Here is a 24510-nt window from a genome sequence, read left to right as displayed (position 1 = left end):
CCGCTTAACCGAATCGCCTCTTTGATCGGCACACGGCGAGCCTGCAATGAAATAACATGGAGATGGGCGATCAGGTTTCATTGAAATTGTCGCTGGTCCCGTTCCGGAAGAGAGACTGTTGTGTCAGTTCCTTGATTCTATGACGTTTGGAATGCTAGGTAAGAAACATGGTGAGTCGATTGAACTTTAATAGCGCGATATATTTTGGCAAGGTTTTCTATTAAGAGTACTGGGGCACGTCTTATCAAGCGGACTTGACATAAATTATTCACTCGCAGAAAGTGAATTAATTCTGTGTAGGGTAAGTCGAGGACAGACGGCCCACTTAATATGAAATGGCTATTAAAACGAATACTGATGTTATTTATTTTATAAGAATAAACTTAATATGTTGAGAATTTTATGCCGATTCAGAAAAACTCGTGAATATTTGCTTTAAGACAATATTTGCTGAAAATCGAGTTGAATACTGAAGGCGTGACATCTGACCACCTCTCCTTTCTGCAAGGAGAGATGGCCCTCTCGTTAACTCTGAAAGTAAAGGTTAATGTGGCCAAGAACTTTCGTTACATTGTCCCTTAGTATCTCTACTGTCTTATTATCCAAAATATTAAACGAAAATTAACTTAGAGGTATATTTTAAATACGGTTCTGTACACTACTGTTTTATGAAAAGGCTTAAATGTAGCCCTAACTTACCTTATATCTTAATATATAAAGCAGAAAGTGTTTGTGTGTTTGTCTGTCACCTAAAAACTTTCGAACGGTAAACTCTGGGGTCACGAAATGTGTCCCAGCTCGTTGTGCTTAGCTAATCCAGATGAATGTGACTATTTTCACAACAAAAAAAAATAAATAAATGAACAAATTTTTTTAATAAAATCATCATCTAAATTTAGAGCGAAGCCGAGTAGTAAAGCTAGTAGCCTATAAATCCAGAAAATAGAAGGAAGCTAAATGACGTTATTCATTCACTGTTTAGCTTCTAGAGAAGCAATTGGTCTGCACTTCAACGCGCTTTTACGTATAGAGTCTGAAATATATCGTCTACGCAAACTCCCCTGCCCCACAGACTCACCTCAACTTACCCTATGCGACTGCAGTATAAGATTGAGTACGTTGCAGAAATGGTAGGTATGTAGACTTGGATGAACTTGAAGTGTTTCCTAATGCGTATTTCTCAGTTTAGTCAGTGGACGAATAAGTGAGGTCTGTACGAATTTATACTGCGGTTTAACGGAACTTAAAGTGCGGTGCTCAGGAACTTCCCTTGGACGGAGCTGCCGGACAGCCGACATCTGATAAATACTTACATCTTACAGTTAATGACTAACAGAATGCTAGAAGGAAACTCAGCCCCGGATTAAAGGAGGGCTAGGGAGGGCTGCAGCCCCGGGTCCCACTTTCCAGGGGGGCCCCGTTCTAAGCCTTCGGTTCTAAGCGATTAGCTCACTCTGTCTTCGTTGAAAATGTTGTATGAAATAACTAGTCTATGAGTTCCACAACTTCCAATTTTGTTTTTACTTTAAAATTTCATTGTTTAAACCTCCTTTATGATATCTATTTAAATTTTTACTAATTTTTTAGAATGATATATTTTTAGACATATACACGGGATCCCATTTGAAATTTCGCACGAAATTACACGGAATTCTCGTTATACGAGAATTTAAATTTGTTATTGTTTAAATTTCTCACCCCCCGCTTTTCAGCCACGGAAGCCCTCGAAGATAGCCCCGGGCCCCAAAAATCTTAATCCGGGCCTGAGAAAACTGGTCAACGGGCACAGATCTCTATGTTTGGTACGGATATTCACTTTTAGATGTACGAACTGCCGTATATGTGGGTTCATAAGGCCGATAATAGCTATTCATTACACCAGTACCGCGTGCATATTGAGTATTAACGGCTCATAAAAAACAGAAGACAAAAAGATGACTGTAAGTAGGTACCTACTGCGCAAAGACTGGATACAGCACGTACCTTAACAAGCGAAGTCTCGATACCGCGGCAGTGAACTTTAAACGCTCTAAAGCGGATGATAGGCAAAGAAATTGTGTCCACTAACAAAGCGGCGGATTGCACCCGCAGAGGGTGGAGAAAGTGGGCTGGCGACAGAGGTAGACAATTATTTATTCAACGCGGTGCAGTGCAGTTAGTTGGTGCCGCTGCAGGAGGAAGCCGAATAATACGCGAAAATACAGAGACCGGTTGGCTAATTACGTTAAAAATTATCGCCAGGGAAGGGGGCTAGAACTGGCATCGGCGCGATACGCGCGAGCAGGTGCGGGGGGGAACAAAAGCCGCTCGGAACTACAGCGATCTGTCCCGTTTGTTGAAAAGACACAGGTCCTCGGCGGGACGGTGTCGAACGTCGAAACTGAGAGGACAAAAGGACGGAATTACGCCGGCCCGCGAAAACCGCCGCACCTGCTTGAAAATCACACCGCCGAAAAGGACAACGATTCGCCGGAATGCCCTGCCGGCGAGCCTGAACGGAGGGGGCGAAGGACAACCGCAGGAAAAAGAGGAGGGCGTGAGAGACGAACGCGCGGGAGCGAGGTCGATGCTATTATAAACAGAGAGATGCACGGGGGTCGCGCGGGCGCCGGGGAGTAGGCAGGCTCGCGAGTGACACGCAGGAAAAGAGGAGCAAGTAGTGAAATCCGGCGGGGACGAAGAAGAGAGACAGTATTGGTTGAGGGATCAGGTGAGAAGGGGTTGGTATGGGGGTTAGGGAGAAATATGCTCGCGCGCTTGCTTGCTTCTGCACAGGCCGACGGGCGGGGGTGAGGATTGAGACGCGTTTAGCGGGTGAAAGGAAGGCGAGGCGAATGAGAGCGAGAAAACGAAAGGAGGGGGGAGGTGGTAGGAAAAAAAGGGGCAAGAAAGAGAAGACAGACCGAAACAGAGAAAGAAGAGGAGGGGTGAAAGGAGGAGCGGGAGCGCCGGGGAAGAACAGAGCGAGAGGGGATAAAAAGAGGAAGAAATACTGCGGGGGTTGAATGCTGGGGGAGGGAGAGCGACCGCGTGGGAAAGGGAAAGAGAAAGGGTGGACTCGGACAGAGACGACGCGAGGCAGAGGGAGAGAGAGTGAGAGAGAGAGAGAAAGGACGGGTTGGTTCGTCGAGCTCAGTTACGCCGCGCCCCTTGCGAAGAGCGCTGCGCCTCACGAGTGAGATTACAGTATCTTTGCGGCTTGAAAACACTTTTTGCCACCACGTTTCCGACACGCTAACGAAACGTCCGAGTGCCGTGCGCGTTCCTTCGCTCCTTAGCGTCAGCTCGTTTTCGTCGAAACAAGAAAAAAAAAAAGGGAAGAGAAATCCCGCGTCACGTTCCGTTCCCGCGATCGGGTGTTTCGCGAGTTCCGCGAGTTCTCCGTTTGCAAGCGGCAGGATCGCAGTGAGACTGGGTGACACGATTAGGTGCGGGTGGAACTGTGCAGTTTGCAATCAGTGTGCAGTGAGAACAGTGCGGCCGGGCGAGATTCACACGAAGGGTTACATGTGAGACTATGACGTCCGTATGCGTGCAGTGTTCGCGTCGATGTTGAAAGTATCAACTCCTCACTGACTCCTGGAGCGGATGTTTCGCTCGAGGAAGAAGGGTGCTCGACCAAATTCGGGGAACCGCGATGAATCGTTCAAACAACGGGTGTCCAGGTGTCGATAAACAAACGTGAACTTGTCCGAATGAAATAAAAGAATCGCAGGATTTGGAGCTAATCGTCTAGCGAAAGACATGTTCCGGGCAGTTCACGCCAGTGGATAATGAGTTGCGGTGAATGGTCCTCCATCGATTCCTCTTAGGGGTTTCATCCAACCAGGTGAGATTTGAGAGGATCAGGCATCGAGGGTCCTGGGAGATCCAACACGGGAAGAAAGTGCTCTGCGATGGACGAAGTGGAACGAGACGTCAGGTCTACTGTTTTCGTACCTTGAGACCATCCGTCAAAGGTAAACAGAGTGCCCATTTCCTACTTGCTGCCGAATTGTTCTTCAATTTCGTCGTGACCCCGCACTTCCATAAGTTTTGTCAGTGTTAAAATATCGAAAGTTCATAGAAAGCGAATTGATCACTTGGAGAAACTTTTTGGCCTAACAAATATGGTACCCCTAAAGCTTTATCGATGAACGGTGATACCATGGATTAATTTAGTAACACGGAACTGGGGATTTGGAAATTCTGTGCGAATTATTGCGTGGTAACTTCTTAAAGCATATCGAAGGGGAATTTGTACGCGTGAACTACTTCGCGCGCCCCTGAATTATTTAAAACGCTAAGTTAACGTTCGAGTCAGCTGCTAGAGGTTTCTTAATTAGTGCTGCCTCTGATTTCCAGCCGGGCAGAATTAAAAGGCGTGAAAATATACCTATTACCTGTGCAATGGATGAAGCGAAGGGTTGTTTGAGAATGTTCCCGTGGTTGCGATTTGTTCGCCGGATCACCGGAATTTATCGACAGCAATTTCAGGACTTTTAACGAAGCCTGCTTCGAGCAGGCGTCATTGTCATCCTTTCTCGATAGCGTGATACTTGAAAGCGCTCGCCAAGCGTAACTTTAAAATTTAAATTAAGGCTTACAGACGTCGGACTTCCGGCTTATTTACATTTCCAATTATTGCAAAGCCCGCGTCGCTTCTCGATCCACGGGCCCATGAAATTGTTATTTGCTCCAGTTGGATCCGAACAAGCGCGTATAATCTGAACCTGAGAAATCCCGAGGAGCTTTTATTAGCGCGAGAACATTATCTGATAAAGAAAATATTGGTGGTGCTCTTGGAACTACACACACTTTAAGAATGATATGCTTGAGCGTTCAACGAAGGTCTTTGTTCTCCTTTCCATCGTAATTTATATATTGAAAATAATTGAACGTAACAAAAATTTGGAAAAATTCGAAAGATTTAGCCACGTCCTATCCTTTCTTCATTTTAACCTGTAGCCAAAATTCTTTCACTGCATCATTGCTCTCCATCGTAATTTTTTCCCTTTACCATAAACTCAAGTTTATCAATTATTCGTAAAGCACATAATACACATTAGTTATTAGAGAGATATTCAGTTAGATTTATGTAGGTATGTTCATCGCAATGATTTAGCTAGAATATTAGTTTTTAGTTTACATTTTTGTGGTATATTCCCCACAGCACTGATAATCAACAGAAAGCAAGTAAAATTTAAATGTAATTATGGAAATCCATATACAAGATGGTCCAAAGACTGCCTTATTTAATTTTTTACAAGACTTAAAATTTCCTTGTAATTTATATTTTAATATCCATATCTGATGCTATAGCCTAAATAATTACATTCACATTAATTAACTATACATTATAAAAAGTCAGAATAATTATTTACAGTAGCTGTGATTAAATAATCCGTTTTATGAAGAAAACAGGACAGAGGTTCGGTCATTTCTCCGCACGATTCATAGTACTTAGTATTGTTTCTAGACATTTTCGAGCGATAGTTTGGAAACGTCCTAAAAATTTCGTTAAGTTTAGTTAAGCATGCAAGTCGTGCAGTTCGGTAAACATACATTGGCAACGCATTAAGTGTATACCTAACAACTTTTTCAGAGTGTGACACAATATTTTTATAATTTATTACTCTTGGGGGAGGGGGGGGTGACGATATAGAAGGCGCTATCGTGCAATGATAATATCTTTTTGTAAGTAAAGTAATTTATGAGATACGCGGAAGATTTTAACTCCTCTAAATGGGTCCATATATTTTTATTACCACGTTTTTGTACCTCGCGAAAGGACAAATTCCTCCACGTATGATGGATTGATCTTCAAATGATTCTGGAAAAGTAAATTCCATGTTCGATCAGTCGTGAGTGCAAGCGGATGGTGAACGAGAAAAATGTGAGAGCCATGTGTGTCTTTCTTTCTCTGGCTTCTCTCTAGCACTCGCGACCGATTGGACGTGGAATTCTCTTGTCAAAAATCATCTAAAACTCAACGTGTCATACGCGGATGACTTTGTCCTCTTGTCAGGCGCGACAGTATGGTAATGAAAATCTATGATTCAGTTGAAAAAAAAAAATAAAAACGGCTTTTGTACTCTTCAAACGTTTCTACAAAGAAAATAAGTGTCCACACCATAGCCCCTTGATGTAATTTCCATGCAAATCATTCTTCCCCAACTGCTATACTGCCATCACACTTTGTGTTCACAGATATATGTGTAGGTTGGTTTAAGTTTTGAAAATTATCTACTCCCTATGATCATACCACTTGAATAATTCACAGATTTAGAATTTGCATGGCTTGACACAATTCGAGTTAGATGTTTATCAGTAGGAAAATTGCCAATTCTAATTAAGTCATAGTTTATGAATGGTGTTTAATTTCAATCTCCATTCTGTATATCTTAAAAATACGACAACACTAGATTACTATGTAATTTTTGGAAACTTGGGTGTGAAAAGCCACAGGTTACTTATACTTTAGTCGTACGATTTATTTCAGAAATGTTTTTATAAGCAACACTGGTTACAACTTTGTAATAAATAATCTAACTAAATATATAACGTAAATTATCTAACGATAAGTACAACAGGTGTACAAGATTCAGCAGAAATTGATCTACGGAAATGATCTTTCCATGTGCTTCGTGGAAATACTAAAAGAGAATGCTGTATCCTAGGTCTTCAGTAGACTATTTGTTCGATGGGGAGAGGATCTCTATGAATTAATATTGATATTGTACTGTATATGAATTGAAGTGATGTATGAAAATTGTGATGATGAATAAGTTGTTTTATATTTAACTTGCGTTACGTGCCTGTAAGTTTCGCGTATGGTTGTGCACGCAAAGAGAAAATTAAATTAGGGATTATCAATTAGGGACGACTAATGCATTCGTGAGTGTTCGTGATATTACAGATCAACACCCACTTTTAATTATAATAATTACATTTTAAACGTATGTGCCACTAAGTAACGTCAAAAGACGAATTTTGAAAAGTGATTAATGTAAAAATAACCTTCCCATTAATATTTGATCAATTGGAATTTTAAGAACTAGCTAAAATGCTACTCCGTGATATTTAAATTAAAGAAGTGGATAAAAAATCGTTCTACGGAAATATCTACAGAAAGTGCTTAGGTCATCAGCGGCTTTAAAAGCATTGAATCTTCCGAGATAATCGAGATCAACTTAAATTCTTAATTAACGAAGCGAAGAGTAGGTAATTAATGACGTAACTCGCGAAAGCGCTTAAACTCTAAATGCTATTCGTTTAATTTGAAAGAAATGCGGTATGCAGGCTTCATTCCCTTGAGCACTATCGCCAATTTACTTCTTCATTACGTCCAAATCACTTAAAGTTAAGATAAACACTCGAGCCATTAAGCCATTGAAAGGCGATACATTGCAAAGTCCTCACACTTTCCTAGGTATACTATGAGAGGTTCAGGAGATGTGCAGGTGTACTAGTACAGGAGGTCAATATATCTATACTGACTGGTCAGAGCGAGAGAGGATGGATTTTACCATGGATTCCATGCCGCGGGCACCTGATGGCTTCATGCTGGCCTCCCTGGACAACGTTGACACCTGATTCCGTCGCTGCGGTAAGGAGGGCACAATTACCACTTCTCATGAAGGAGGAACCGGCATATATACATAGTATACTGCTCGGCACTATTTCTTGCCGAATATATGATTATATTTCTATAAATTAATTGAAAAATAAATTCCGAAGAAAAGGCATGTACAATCTTCTTAAAAATCACGTAAGAAGTAAATAAGACAGAGAAAATAATTTTAATACATGACATTTACATACAACTTCAGAAAAGTTGTAACGAGAGCTAATTTATTGTTCGACATTTTTCTGAAGATAAAGTTTGTCACTTTGAAACTTCACTTTTTTACTAATTCTTAAATTTGAAACAATACGCTATCTTCTTCTAACTAATAATTGATAATTTAAGACAGTGCCATGTATGTATCACAGAATACACTATTTACTTTACATAAATTTTGATTAGTTTTTCGCGTGACCGATCTGTAAAAAATAGAACGTGCACTGCAAGCAGCGCAACGACGTATACGCAATTTGACGGGTACCCGCGGCGAGCTACCAAGGGTGCCGAAGTACGCAGCATCCCCGATAAGGAGAGCTCGCACGAAAGCGTCCCGACGCATGCGTCATGGTCGCGCAGTGATTCTCTTTCTCTGAAAAGTCATTCACCTGTGATCGTTGTTCGAAGCTGTATTAATCAATCTCTATAACGTATGAGTATGATCAATGGAATGTACTAAGATCACGAGTGGAGAGAGATGGCGGAAACGAGGCAATCACTTCCATCCGCCGAAGACGTATAATTCGAATGCCTCTTTTTTTCTCTCTCTCTCTCTTTAGCTAAACGACGCGAATCGTTCGCGGTCGCGCCTGCACCCCGATACGCGTACAGAGATTGCGCGGCGGCGACTCGCTCCCAAGTACTTTAACCACCCATCAGATGGCGTTAATACGCAGATCTTAGGGGTTTTTCGCTGTTTTAGAAATTTTTATTTCCACGTGCGTTGATAGGTGGCACCAGTATATCGATCCTAGGGAATTTGAGCGGCAACGGTTGACACCCATTAACCCCCAACGCCATAAAATGACGTAAAGCGCCATCTGGAATAACCCCCACCACCGCAAGAAATGACGTACAGCGCCGTCTACAATTACCCCTACCACCAACTCTTATGCACGCAGCGCCATCTAGGACTCCCCCCTCCTACGAACTCGTTACTCCCCTCCTTCTGTGACATCACTCCCTCGCAACATTTTAGAAAACCGAGCATCGTAAATATGTTTCGGAAAAAATATTACGAATTATCTATCGAATCTGGATAACGTGCTGCGACATATTGTTCATCACTAATAATGAGATAATAAACATAGAATGAAGCAAAATAAACTGATGGTGCAATCATGTCTTTTGTATTATGTATCTAACAAGGTAACGTATCGAATCTATATACACTGATTTTGATGAAACTTTTGTGAGAAGCAGTTTTTAAAGAAATATTCAATACATGTTTTCATTTGTCGGTAATTGCCCATTCTGAGGGGGTGAGAAGAGCCCTCAAAATTGGAAAATCGATAACGTATCGTATCGTATATGTCGGCAACTATTCGGCGTAGGAAGGCAATTTATTTTAAATTGTGTGTTTTGGAACGCCAATTAACATTTCTCTAGAAAAATTGGCAAAAGATATTAATTTCTCTGAAAGCTGTTTCGATAATTGAATCTCTCCTTCAGAAACAATCAATTTAAAAAGCCATTTTCTTCCTGCACTGAACAGTTCCCGAATTATTCGATAAAATACAATTTTCGACATCCAAATTTGACAGCTGTTTTTACGTCTTTAGTATGGATTATTGGCGGTCAAAAGAAATACGCGTCGAATATTTTCTTGAGAACTGCTTTCCATAAATGTTTCATCAAAATTTGCGTGCACGCATTCGATATGTTCCCTTGTGAGTAATAAGTATTTCAAACTGAATAGTTCAACACGTTTTTCATAGCAACTGAGATCTGAATTTCCAGGTCTAAACATTGCTTTTGAAAGTAAACCAAACAGAAATCATACCACACGAAAGGACTCATGAGTTATTCTTTAGCAATCTAACATTAACATCGAAGAAAAACAAATTCAAACGGAGAATTTTAGCCGAAGAAGTGACTCGAACAAGACTTTTTAACCTCATTATCTCATTAAACACAGTGCAACTTCAACTTGACACATATCTAAGTACATATATCTCTCAAGAAATTTCGTTGTCAATAATTCTATTTTAAACACCCATCCGAATTTTCAAATTTAATATTTGTAACAACACTGAAACCGCCATTTAAAATCTCAAATTTGGTGTATTTACGTATTTAATAACTCTGCAAATTTGTATACACATTACACAGTCTTATCCCGAATGCGAAATTTTCTGTCAATAGCAGTTTTGTAACAGATCATTGGAAGACCTCAAATTTACTGTCAACAGCATACCCACCCCCTTCGAATTCATCGAAGAAACAAAGCTGCTGGATTCTCTGAACGACGTGTCCTATTCTCTGAACCGTCAGAAGCGCTATGCTCGAAGGGTGGATATGAGGGAATTCTGAGAGGAAACACGAGGAAAGCTTTAACCGTTCAGGCGCTGAGGCGTTAAGAGAGTACAGTAGGTCGGACGGACCTGGAAGGCCGACGAACTTGCGTCGATTTCGGCAGGCGAACATCGAACTTTTAAAGGTCTACCTTAACTGAAGTTTTCAAGTGAATTCTGCAAGAGAATCAACGTGCTGGTGTTGTGACAGCCCGTGGATGTGCCTGCGTGAGTGAGATCTGCGTGTATGTCTGTGTCGGCGACTATTGAAGCGTCTGGGTCAAACCACCGATGATGGAACTTGAACCTGTTCGCCGACTTTGTCCCCGATTGTCGATTTCCGACACACGGGACTTCCGAAAAAGTCGTGGTAAAAGTCTCATAAACGCTATGGATTACGAAAAATCTGTTTTCGTAAATTCTAAGGATTTCTTTTTAATTAACAGTAATTTCCTAGAAAAATAAGTAGGCCATACTTTTTCTTAGAATTATAATGATGCAAAGATTTTTAAAAAGGCGAAATCAAATCTTCACGGAAGAGAATTTAATTTTCTTTCCACACCATGTTAAATCGCAATCGCGTAAAAAGAAAGTGCGCGTAGAAAAAAAAATTCAGTGTACCTATATATTGATATTTGGGAAATCTTTTAATAAAATTATATTATTTTATCTATTCCTTTTATTCGCCTGACGTAAACAAAATCATATATGTCTGGATCAATTTGGTTGTGAATGAAACGCACGACTAATTAAGTACATAAAATAATGGCAGACCTGTTAATTAAAATATACCTATTCATCTGACGCAGACGAATATCGACTGATTAAACCATTATTTTCGTATTCGTTCATTACTGCATCCTTTTAAATTAACCAGTGAAGAGGATTTGGTCTATCGATTCCAGAACACGTCAATTATGAATCGTCTAGCTTTATATTCGGTTACTCGTCGCCTCACGGTTGCTCAATGTTTCACTATCGCCGAATATTCCGCGAATAGTCGGGGAATTCCGACACGTCGTCATTAGTTGGGCATCAGGGGCAAGGAACGGCGAGGATAATTCGGTGGAAATCTCGGTGGCACTCTGTAGAAATGGGTCGCAGTCGGAGTAAACGAGCTAGATTATAAACGTATTAAGGCCCCTCTCACTTGGTTTTTGCTTTCTTTGATTCCACTTCAGGCCGCGTTTTTTTTCCACGACAGCTGCCGGGAGGAAACACCTCCGTTGCGAAAATCCGCCAGGCTTTCCGGCCTTTGTCAAAGGATTGGATGATTAATCGCCCGCGCTGTGCTCGTCGCGCACACTGCCGACCGACTGTCATGCCTATGGGCACACATGCATACGTTACCGCAGACGAGAATTCGTCAATGTCGAAAATTCGAGTAAAAGCCCAGCGAGTGATCGAGCTGTTCCGACTTCGTCCCTCGACGTTGTTGCTGGTCGAGATTCTTTCGACGTGCGATACTTTCTGTCCGTGTTCCACCGTTATGCTGGATGCTGTGCGCTAACTTTCGGAATTCACGACAGTCGCGCGGTAACACAATGCTTTGAATAATGCTGGCGGTATTAATGGTAACAGGTAGTTGACGCAGTACAATGCTGGGTGATTATTATTTGTTGCATCCATTTGTATTTACGTTCAGTTGAAAGATATTGCCTTGGGTTAATTAGCTAACACCGCGAGCATAAAGGTTGAAGTGCTCATCTTCTCCAATTATTTAAATATGTCTTTAATTATATCTCGATGAGATATATTGCTCGCATATCAAGAATGGTGAACTGTAGCAGAAGATTATAAAAATTAGAAGATGGAAAGAATTACTTGTTAAAAATAAAATGGTAACGTAAACGAATAATTTCTTAGGGGTAGTTTAGTACGAGAGCAACGTAAACAGAGACTGATTAAAGATTAGTTTGGTGAACAATTGATCACCCCCAAATTGGTAGTTGGTGATTAATCTGACACGAGCATGGGTATTGTAAATATTATATAACCCGCGGCACGGTAACATTAAAGCATATATCTACCGCCCCCATTCAAAACAATCGAAGAGAATAACGTGGTATGATTGATGACACGATGTTAAAATAAAAACACGCCGTAAAATCCAGCACTGCAAGTCCAATGAAATGGCAGAAGGGGCCGCGGAGTTACCACAGCCACCTAACCGCACGCTACTTTGGCAAAAAATGCTGGCAAGTCGCGTCTCATCGAGGGTTAAATCGGCTGTCGCGTCGGCCATGTATTCAAATATCTCTAGAACGCTTCGCGGCATTTGCCAAGTAGAGTGCACTTCCGATCGACTCACGCGTACAATTTCCTTGCATTTCCCTTTCTCGTACTTCTATCCCGGATTAATTCTCCATTGTCTATCTTGGCTTATGTACGCTTAGTTACTGCTAAGGCGATCGACTATGAAACGTTAGAGACACATGCGTTCTGTTCGGCACATACTCAACGAGGTAATATTTTCTCCAACTTTGCTAACTCTGTGGTGAGGTAACATTTCACCAACAATTCCCGGACGTCTCAATAGATACATTATTTCACAGGCGCCGACCTAAGTAGCACTTTCAGCCACAAGGGTACTCAGCATTATAATTGCTTAACGCTTGCTGCCCCACGGTACCGCTGTATCTCGGAATTCTACACGAACAAAAATTGGCGATCTGAAGTTGCGCGATAATCATCGGGTCACGAAAGGGTTGTACATTTCAAAGGGAAGCCCATTTACCGCATCTGTATCGGATCTAAAGTCAGAAAAAAACGGCCGGGATACGTGGACGCGATTACGGCCGTGTACTTCGGAATGATGACGCAATTTATGGCTTCGAGAACATAGGCGTGCTCGACGCTCTGACCCCGTTCGATCGTTTAATCCGTCCCAGATAGGTACGTACGATTAGACGATTCGACGGAAGCGGAGAACCATTGAGTACCCCGTACCCCTTGGCCCCACACGGTCATCCCTGCGCCCTGTGCGGCGCCCTCGACCCCCTCCTCTGTCCCTTGAATCCGACAGGGCCAGTTGCGTTCATGCAGTTGGAGCTTGCGATTCGGGTGCTCTCTCTGGCTGTCCCCCTGCCTCTCTCCAGACTTATGAGCTTTTCGACCCGCGGATCAACGAGATCGCAGCTTTGCCGAGTGCGCGACGACGTATATACGAGGCGTTCCTCTGACAGAGGGCTTGCGAGGCAGTGTGAGCCAACGGGGAGGAAAGGAGTTGGATGAAATTAAAGGAAGAGGAACGAGAGAATTACGTCCCTTGTAATGAGCGTTAATAAGGGGCTATATCGAAGTGACCGTCGGCGATTTTGATGCCACTTCGGTGGAAAGTACTTCTTACAAAAATATTTTACGTGTATTTTTTCTTATCGGCTGACATTTGTGTAGAAGGGGTGAAAACAGCCCTCAAAGTTGAGGTGTGAGGAACATGTTTAGCCGAATATCTTGGAAACTACTAGAGCTAGGAGAATGGTGTAAACGACAAAATTGTACACTTTCTAATAAGGAATGCAGCTGTGCAAACAGATTCCAAAAATGTCGTGTGTTTAACTAATATATTAAACACAATAATATGTATATTCAGTTTCTCGCTCTTCTTCCGCAGGTGTTTGTTTCGTTGGCCTGGTGTCTATGTTCCCTTCTGATTATTTGCACTTTTTTTATGAAAACAAACCGTATTGGGGAGGACGGACGCAGATGAAACACGGAGGACGGGGATTTTCAGTGAATGGTCCCGAGGAGCCAATTAATTTTGCGTCAAGTATAGCTGACTCTGCCTTAGATGCGAGGACGCTTGGTCTTAAGACCAAGGGTCTGTACCAGGAATCAATGTCTGAGTGAGAAATTGCGAGAGTTACATTAGCAGGGACCTCTAGCGGCTAGTACGGAATTGCTACCACGGATAGATAGTAACCACTTAATCGTGACAAGGTGAATTAATGTTTGTAAAAGTTCATGACGTGACTGAAGTTCCTTCACAATTGCCCGATTACGTTTTGCGAGGGAAATAATAAGTTACGAATGGTGAATGTTCAATAACAACCTTTAACAGTAGATATTGAATATGAAAAATTAGAAATTTAACAATTCAATTGGCATGGGTGTTAACGACGATACATTTTTCGTTAAAATACTAATAATAAAGGAATCCTTAGATCTATAAACTTTTGAATAATATTACTATGACCTACAACTGCAATCTACATCATTCAACTGTGGTAGGTTCTTATTTTTGGCAGACTCACTCGAGTAAATGTGAGTGAAGGGAAAACGCGGAGCAATCGCATGATAGTCAACACGTTATTAATTAAAATTTAATGTGCTGTCAAGTTCTAATGCACTGGCACCGTATTGAGTGATAAAGTTCAGTGAAAAACACGATGAACATTTCAAGCAACCAACAACGTGTCATACGAACTTTTTGCTACATATGCATGCATCTGCTTGAGCTTATACGGTAGAAAGACAAGGAAGAATCTACATTTTATGACCCTTCGGGATGAATGGTCTGCCAGCCAACAGTGTATCATGTTTGTACATGATATCCCTCTCACAGAAAAGTGCAGCGCGCGGAAAGGAAAAACGAACAAGGATGATAAGCATAAATGAGTTTGCATAAATCCCATATACAGTGTATACATGATGTGTTGACTCGAGATTTGCCTGCAGAAGATTTGAAATATAAATCGACTAATTTAGAGATGAGTTTAGAAGTAGTGATAGTTTCTACTGGTAACTTAAGGGGGTATACCCGTTTGAACGCTCGGAAAATGTGTACATTTTGTGGATTTTTTTACAAGTCAACGGCTTGATGAAGATTTTCCGTTTTTGTATTATGTTTAGATAGTATTATGAACTACTTAAAAAAAAAGTTTCGCGTAAAAAACTATTGTTTTTCGCAAATTATGGATACATATCCGGAACTCTCTAGATTTCAGACGACTACACGGTGGCTCTGAAAAAAGCTGTGTGTCGTGTCTGAAATTAAAAGCAGTAAATTCTTGTTATAAAATATGTTAATAGCTATCGACCTATGGCGCCGATTTTGAAAATTTTGAAAACTAAAGAAATGGTGGGAGTGAAAGGTTAAGTTAGATTCTTTTAAGAGAAAAGTCCAAGTTTTTTCTGTATAAATTATAAACGGGGAATTGGAATAAAAAAAGGGGTCGTAGATGGATGTGGAATCTTATTACGATTCTGCATTCAAAATTGAAATGTTGAATGTAGCGCGAGTTTTTAGGGCCACCGTGATGAAAAATATAGTTCAACTACGATCGGTAGAGCCGCCGCGCTGCGCCGCCACGTATTACCTGGGTTGTTCCACTCAAATGCCCAAATCTTCGTCAATCTTCCGAATTTTTACATCGGACTTGATTTATAATATTTCTAAAACATGAATCTACGAAAATATGTAAAAAAATAATCCGATTTTTGACACTTTCAAACGGTTGTGCCCCCTTAAACAGAGAAATTTATCCAGGGTAAAAATTAAAGTTAATCACGCTAAACAAACGATTAACGAATCGTCGAATAGCGGATGAAGGTAGGACATTTCGGTGGCTTAGTGCAGAAATATTGTATGCCCACTTCTTGCGAAATTTCATTTTTTATATGCAGCAAATAGTTCTAGGCTGTTTCTTTATGCTATATAAAAATCACGTTTACATCTATTTCATAAATTTGTCAAGAATAATATTTTTGTTCATTCAATGTTCCTGAATCTTATGTACCATTGCACGTTTAAACCTATTTTTCTCAAAAACACTAAAAGTGGATATACAGTATTTACGCACTAAGCCACCGATTTGTTTACGATTTGATCGATCGAGAAATTAATAAGACCTATACGTGCGCAGGTCACGCACGGAGGCTCGTAAATATCATTGGCCGAGGTTCGCTCTTAATAAAAGCAATTCTTTCTGCTGTAGATATATCAGTGGCGCAGTTCGAGCAATTGTGGAAATAAAAATGCGCGTCTATCCATTCCCCGTCGCCGAGTGCCACCGCGGCTCTCTATGGCTTCAGATGCAAACCTATTCGTGTTGCACTTTAGCATCCACCGCGCACCCGTATCGTCATGCATTGAGCTTCGCTACTTGCAGCGGAGAATAACGTTCGGCGTGATTTACAGAGTATTACGTATATCCACTGAAATGACGAATAACTGCTGCGAGAAATATAACGAATAATTTTAATTAATTCGACAGAAGGGAGGTGCGACGCGAAACAATGCCCCTCTTTCAATTGTTGTTCGACGTAATGATTACTTTCTGTATAGATCTTGCTGGCCGAAGGAATTAATATTCCCGCGTGGGTTTTGTTCCTCGACGAAATTGTTAGAAATCAACAGAGAACGAGCTTTCTTATGCCGCGGAGCTCTTAATAAAGTTGTTAAACAGCGACCCAGAATTCATTTACGAAATTGTGCCGCGTCGAGCCGTTTCAATACGATTGTACAATACTTTGAAAAGGTGTTTATATGCGCGAAATGAAAGGCTTTGCGTGCACGGAGTATTGACGATCATTCATATTTTCCTTTTTATTTGCGCTCACTTTATGAATAAACAATGAATGTATGGCGAGCCTGAAATGTAGTTTAGCTGGGCTTTTACGTGCAGATGTCAGAGGGGCTAGATAAACTGACGAAACATTTAAATGCTGATTAATTGAAAAGAAAGATTCAATTCTTCTAAAACACAGCAGATACTTTCCAATATTTTATATTCTTATAATAAAAAGTCACGAGGATTTCACTATTATTAAGCAACAAAAATAATTTCGAGCTGCTGTATTAGTAAATGGTCTAATTACTCTAGTAATTGAAAACGATGCAAGTGACCATCGGTTTTTAAATTATGAGTTCCTCTATTTGCTGGATTTAGTGTAACTTGGGGCTTCGAAATGCTGCGAGACAATATTCCTTTTTTATTTGCATTATGTATTTGAAGTTTATCAAACATTGGCCGCAAAAGCCACGCTCAATAGGCCCAGCTGTCGATGAATTGCTTCTGGCGACGCGTTCCCCGCACTTTGCATTTCGATTACAAAATAGAAACTAATTTCGCACGGACGGAGGGCGAGCATTTGCTGACGAGGACATATTTTATGCCCGAGAGTGGTGTGCATTTTGGTATTTCTAATGCATTGCGACAGACACCTCTCATCACTCGCCGTAGCGGTTTATAACCGTGATGCGGAGCATTCCGTATGTACACGGGTCCGCGCAGGGTGATATAAAGTAGTACTAATTAGTATGAGTTACGAATGTATATTCACATGCGTGGCTGCATGGAACAGTTCTTTCAACACGAACAGCAACTTTCTGGTATAGTAGCGCGAATGGCTTATTTACTATAATTAACATGGAAATACAACGCATGCTTAGAACGCCTTTTCTCGTGGCTAAGAAAGCTTCGCGATAGGGAGGATAAAAGAGGGAGGCGAGGAGTACTGGGGGAGGGTAGAAATAGTGCGAAATAGGAGTAAATATCACAGAATACAGGAGAAGAGAAAAGAAGCTAGAATAAGATATAGAAGTGAGCTGGCGTAGTGAGAATAAGTGAGATAGTATAATGGTCAGTATACATGGAAGAAAATATAAAGAAGGAGGTGTGTGTTAGGCAGTGGCGCACTCAGAATTTAACCTTAGGGGAGCCGAGTTGAACGGATAAAAATATTCTTAATGCAAATTCAAAAAAAATCATTAAGTGATTATGAAAATTTATTTAGAGAAGAATATCCAGTTTTCATTTCTTGTTACCAAGCTTTTGAATTACTGCAGTCGTGGTTAAAGTAATCTCCTTTTTCCTTTCTCTTTGAGGGGTCAAGTAAAAGATTAAGTTGCTTAGGAAATAATAAAAAGTGTTATATTTAACGGTTTCTCCAGAATTGAGCAGCAAAATAATTACAAAACAATCGGCCGTGTAAAGAAAATGATCATTTTCTAGTTCCGATGGAGCCGATTTATGAAACTCCGTTAACTAAACACTTTTCGTCATTTTAACGAGCAGTATACTCTCCTGCATACTGGAACCCCTTTCCCGCCTCTCACGCCCCGCATGCATTGTATACGCGTGAGTACAGCAATCCTCATGGCGCGCATTCCAGCTATGTTTTTCTTTCATTCTTCCTCCCTAGTAAATCTGCCAGTGCCGTACTTGTTTTTTTTCCCTCGCCTATAGGGCACTCGTTCCTGTTAAGTCCGATCGTACATTCCTCCGGAGGGGTGTAATTTTCATGCAATTCCACGTGAACGGTAACAGCCGAAGTTGCCTGCCATTTACAAGCATAAAAGGATAAAACGTTTCCCGCGTTATTTGCGCCAATGCGCCGCGCTCAAACCTACATTTCCATGCAACCCTCTTTCTTTCTGATCTCCAACAGTTCTCGTGTCTGCGAACCACCGTGGCTAATTGCGAGCTGACTCGTTAAATGTGCAGTTGCCGCCGTGGTCATGTCGATTCAGATCTTTGCAGGGTAAGGGGTACACGAACGCGCTCTGCGATTTCTTCGAACAGCAACGGACATGTTAAATGACGATTTCCATCGCTGGCTGATGTAAATAATCGAATCAAGATAATTGAATTTGATGGCGACAGAATCAATTCGATGTGTCATCAAGAAGACGTTTGTAAATGAATATTGTCACCTGTTACATATTTTATTATAATATAATTTCATCGCCCGGAATTATTAATCAGATATGTATGCATGTGCACAGTATTCCTGAGAAAGACTGAAATTTTTTTAGAGCACATAGCGCTGGTCCAGACAGGTCAAATAATTTTAACGAACGTATGTATGTCACTCACTATGAGATAGCACTCCCTAGTTCCCGTGGCTTCACTAGTCACACTGCAATAAAGCGGGCCTATCATGCTAGTATTATGTCTTCTAATGCTATTCTTAAAAGATAGACGAAATTAAAAAATGTGTATGTATCTGAATAAGGTGAATGTCCCAATTTCTGCTCATTTAAGAGGTAACTCGTCAAAAAGAGGCTGTAAAAAATTTGTTTGTGATGGAAATTTGCAGAGTAATTGATTAATTCTTTAATAATAAATCAACCAATTCAACAACTACTTAAGAAAGATATTTCAGGATTTTTAATTATTAGTGATTTGTAATTAAATATATAATGCTCTAAATGTCCGTATTTCTGCTCATGAAAAATAGCGTTGTATGTATTGCCCCAAGCTCGTGCAACACTCGCGTAAATGTTTAAGTAATTTAGAATTATTTTCTTGCAACTATAGTACAAACGTAACGCATGAAATAATAAGAAAAATACGAAATGAGCAGAAATGGGGACACGAGCAGATATTGGGACGTTCACCTTAAACACCAGTCGTCAGCCACAAAAGTGTCTCGTGTGAAAAGGCGATTAATGCCTGAGTCGTGGGTTTTAGATGTGTCCTGATCAGTATCTAATCTTGCTTTCTCGGATGTTCCTTATTACTTCATTCTACTCTACCTTCTGATAGGATTGTCTTTCCAAACTATGCCTTAAGGGAGGGAAACTCCAACTACGTGTTTGAAACTCCATTCAGAATTTTCTGAGGCTTAGCTTCAACCAGCTAATCATTAAATCCATGTACGATGAAATATATTGTTTTTTAAAAAAATGACAGCTGTATAGAACAGTTCTCGAGAGAACTCCTTCCCCTTAAGGAATAATATTTGCTGTAATCACTAATACCCTCTCCTTCGTTCTGCAAATGGTATCTTTCTCTCGCTAATGCAAATGCAGGGCATTTGTATTTCAATAGAAACTTAATAAAGCTCAATAGGAGGAAGTTAATAGAATTTCCAAGGGCGTGCGATAAGTTGAAGGAATGTTTGACCAGGTAGCTGAGCTGACTTGGAATAGTTATCGATGTTTTCCAATGCCAAAGATTCTTCTTTGCGAGGACTTGCAGAAGGAGTTAAGGGGATTAGAAAAGGAGCATGGACTGGCTCTCGCGAAGGTCATGGATTCCTCCCTCTTTCTGAGGACTCGTAGAAAGAGTTAGAGGCTAAGAAAGAAGAGTGGTATTACCAACGTCCAGGAAGGCCACGATTTCTTTCCACTCCTAAGGACTGGAAGAGAAGCTGGTTGAAAGGTTCGAGGTATTCTGACTTTCTACAAGCCTCAGTCTCTTGAAGGTTTCGCTTTAGTTAACTTCGAAAAGCAGCAACGTCCTCGAAGACCATGATTTCTTCTCCAAGGGTGTTTAACGACTGCTCTGCTTGAGTCACTGATTTCCTGCTCCTTTTCAGCAAAGAGGTTCGTGTTTATACCGATCTCCCAAACTAGACCCAACCAATAGGGACAGGCCTTGCGTTCGAGCAGCCGTGGTTAAAGACTTTTTACATCTACAGGCTCGCCTTACACAGAAAGACTGTGCTATATTTTATTTATTTGCCAAATACTGTACACACTGTGCAGGTTCATTAGTATCGATAAGACCATATAGCGTCAAAGCTGTAAAGTGTTCAAATTATGACATGGGTATATCTCATATGAGTTTGAATCTTACTGTATCTTATACCAATGAATTTCCTCTCATAGTTGTTCTCATTTAATTTAAAGAAAAAAGCTTTCCATTTACAAACTTAAAAATCGCATTCCTTATTCGAAATTTATCGAATACTAAAAAAATTGATGTGTCCACTCGGTTTGTGTATAATAACCGCAGGACAATTGTAAAACCAGCCTTTTTGTAAAAAGCCTAGCCTTTTTACAAAATTTTCACCTGAAGTAGACTGAGGAATCTTAGTCTTTTTGTAATATGGTAGGAGACCTCCAGTCTTAATGTAATGGAAACATTCGGCTACAAAAAGAAATAAAGTATTATACATTACATATCGACATATATAAAAGGTTACGGTTTCTCAACCTAATTGAGGTAAAAAATTTGTAAGTAGACTAGGTTTTTTACAAAAAAAGGCTAGTTTTACAATTGTCTTGCGACGTATACAAGACCGTACACCCGTTACACTGTTCTGTATCTCTTTACATCTTGAAAAAGATCCCGCCGCATTGCCTGATTTAAGTATCCCATGCAGCAGTCATCAAGCAATCGTGCGAGAAATGCGAAACGAGGATCGCGAATGCATGCCACAGTTGAAACTCGGCGAACATGGCACGTAGGTACATACCTCGAAACCACGGAAAGGGCTGCGAGTTTAACGCGGCGGAGGGTGGCCGAGAGAAGTTTGGTCGAAATCGTTTCGAAGAAAAGGTGAGAACTCGTTACGGGGAACGACTTCGAGGAATTCGAAGACAGTAAAAAAAAAAAAACAGGGTACATTGCCAAGATGGCCAATCCGCCCGACCGGCAAGTGAACGATTTCGATGTCGTTTATTCGCGAATTAATTCCGCCTTCCTTATTCATTGAAATCAGAGGATTCGCAGCATTCCGTCGATTTCGCTGAACAAGGAATCCGACTCGTTCGTCTCGCGATTTGCGCCGAGAATGTCAATTAGCGCACGATTCTGGGCGAACGATGTTTATTAATAGCCTGTGGTCGAGCACGAAAATGATCCTTCCACCCTTCGCGGAGTTAATTAAATTCTATTGTCTTGCCAAAATTTACGAGCGTTTCGCGCGACCAGGCAAACCCGCGCGATCCATTGGAACAAACGTCACGTGCAGGGTAATGTTGACGACTTGCTTTGTTTCGGGCGCAAAAGTTTGCTTGGGTGCAGCGAGGGAGGGAAGGGAAAAAATGATCTACAATTGCGAATTTTTATCAGCGTATAGTGATATAGATGTCACTGGGAGGGATACTTGGTGGGAGTTTAGCTACCGATTTCTCCAGCTTGATTTTCTTGTAAAATATAGGGGTTAAATCATCAATTAAAATAAAGAAAAAGTATCGTACAATAATTTCCGAGTCATGGAAAATTGAAGGAAACGCTTCAAGTACTCATCTCTTACACAGTGAAAAAAGAATTGATGCTTTTACATCTCGAAAATATGAGAAGAGGCACATTGCATATTAAGAGCGGATCTCATTGATTCTAGACTCAGCACGCTTTATCCGTTTTACAGTAATAATTTTACTATGAAATCTGGGGCAAATTTAACTTAAATAGTTCATTGCAACGTTCGTCGGAGAACTGTCTCGTGATTACGACTTTGCATCAACGTTATAATTTTTCAAGTTAAACTGTCAGACAGCGTGACTCTAAAAATCTGTATCGTTAACACGGAGCATGAAATATATCCATTCGCAGGATAAAAGTAATGTATAATTTCACTGGAAATTATGAAGCATCGTGAAACGTAGTGGAGATTATGTATGAGATGAGCGACTGATTTATGACAGATCCAACAAGGGTGCAATATATTATGTCCGCGTAATGATATGCAAATAGTAGAACGGTATTATTCGCGTCAGCGCGCCTTTTTAAAAATATTAATGGAAATTCGTAATCAACGGCATTGTGCACGATTCTATCGACGTACCGCAATTGGAAAAACACGCTGTTTCGCTGTCAGTCGGCGCTTTTTTATGAAAAATTATGCAATTATGTGTAAATAAAACAATGCATCCTCTCCGCCGCGCCACTCTCTCATTGCAAATGATTGATTGCATGAAACTTTAGAATCTGCATGAATTACTGTACGTCGAAAATATTAACTGTTTCACGCAAGCACGCGATGAAATTCGCTTGCATTATTCTGAATCAGGAGATACTTAAGTGAAAAAGATAAAAGAAATTAATTCTCTTATTAAATTAAAGGAGCAAAGAGGTTCCATCAAATAATTTATACTTTCTTCCTTATTCTGCGATATAAGTTTAATACAAGATTTATAAAATTTAAAATTTTCATATTATAAATTCCATACCGAGGTTCGTTAAAAGAAATCTTGTGATATGACTTCCACCTCATCCACCGGAGACAATCTCTTTTACATTTAATTATTTTACAATAACTTTCTGGTCAGTACAATCTGTACAGTCTGGTCACCTATGCCTTCACCCAATCGTCAATAGAGTTCTGATGAACCGATGCAAAGAAAAAAGTATTGATAAGACGATTGAACACGGGAAGCAACAAAGGTAGGGGGAATCATTGTCCATTGTGCTATTTCCTTCAGCAGAAGACTTCTATGAAGTAGAATGCTAGAAGCCCAGCTGTATTAACGGATAACAGGACCAGTTAAGAGTTTTTCAGACTTTAACGAACAGCCGCTGGCGAAAAGCTCGGTCTCGATCCCGCAAACTCGAGGCATTATCTTCAAACCAGGCCGGAACGATAAATATGTCGATCGAGAGGTCATTATCGGTAGCTATGCTAATCACGGAAGGAGGAGCTGCCACGAACATCCTCGGCTCGAGTTTGCAACCGACCGTCCGAGAACATCCACTGAATTGCTAACCATACCACCGTCCAGAGTCCAGGGAACTTTCGTGACGAATCTCGATTCGTCCTTCCTCGCATAATTTCGCCATTGAACATCAGCGAATCCACCGTGTCCCGCATTCTACTTCCAACCCCGCAGCCCCCGTGTAATTTCTTCCTCTCGTTTCAGCTCGTCACACCCTTCGAACCTCTGCCTTTCTGCGATGTGTTCGAAACCCTCCATCTAGATCTGCGTTTCCGTTCCACTACTGGCCACGTACTCGACCTTCCACCACTATTCCCTTCTGCTTCTTTGCATACCATTTTCCTCCCTTTGGCTTATCCGATTACCTCATTTTCTACTTCCGCCCCCTCCATTTCTGAACCTTCCATTATTTATCTTTCCTTCACATTCCTCTGTTTCCTTATTCTACCCTTTTATTTAATATGTATTTCTTTCAAGCTCCTTCGCTTCTACCCCCATTTCCTCAATTCCCACGTTTTCGTATTTCACCTGATCTCTGCCTATTTCACAGGACAGGCATGGATTAATCAACTAACACTCGTGATAAGTGAAATTTCGAAACGCTTGTTACAAACGGAATATACTAAGATCAGGTTTAAATGTTGCAAGTTTATTGTTGCAAAGTATGATTCGAAGCTAGGCGCTCGATCTCCAAGACAACCAGAGTTCTCTGTTAATCAATCTTCAGGACTTTGATTCCTCGTTTAGGTGGGAAGTCAATGCGACTGATACTCTGCCAGAGGTTTCTCAAGAATAGTGGTATTCCAAGCGACCATGCCCCGAATTCACCTGTCGAGAAGTGCCAACGTTTCGTTCGACCTCAGTCTCTGACATTGTGTTCCACGAAGCAGGAGGGTAAAAAATGTACGCTCCCTGCCATAGTATGGCGATAGATAGCGCGGTTGTCACACAAACTGTGCTTCAATGGCGCGAATATCAGCAAGACGTGCGAAACCAATGAAGTTCTCGATGGACACCGATCGAAATGTATTTGGACGGCTGCGACACATGCAGTCAAGGTATCG

At 40.9% G+C, this 24510-nt stretch overlaps 1 protein-coding gene across 3 annotated transcripts in view; it reads left to right on the top strand.

The window, feature by feature from the left end:
- Window positions 1–3165: 3165 nt before the first annotated feature.
- Window positions 3166–24510, top strand: part of LOC143370438 (opioid-binding protein/cell adhesion molecule) — a 288077-nt gene continuing 266732 nt past the window's right edge. For all 3 annotated transcript variants that reach the window (XM_076815570.1, XM_076815571.1, XM_076815569.1), the window contains exon 1: window positions 3166–3959. The gene's annotated coding sequence lies outside the window, so the exon portion shown is untranslated. The remainder of the gene's footprint in view (window positions 3960–24510) is intronic.

Source organism: Andrena cerasifolii, chromosome 6, assembly GCF_050908995.1.
Source record: "Andrena cerasifolii isolate SP2316 chromosome 6, iyAndCera1_principal, whole genome shotgun sequence".
NCBI lineage: Eukaryota > Metazoa > Arthropoda > Insecta > Hymenoptera > Andrenidae > Andrena > Andrena cerasifolii.
The sequence above is the reverse complement of the archived record's forward strand: the minus strand, read 5'-3'. Positions and strand labels throughout refer to the sequence as shown.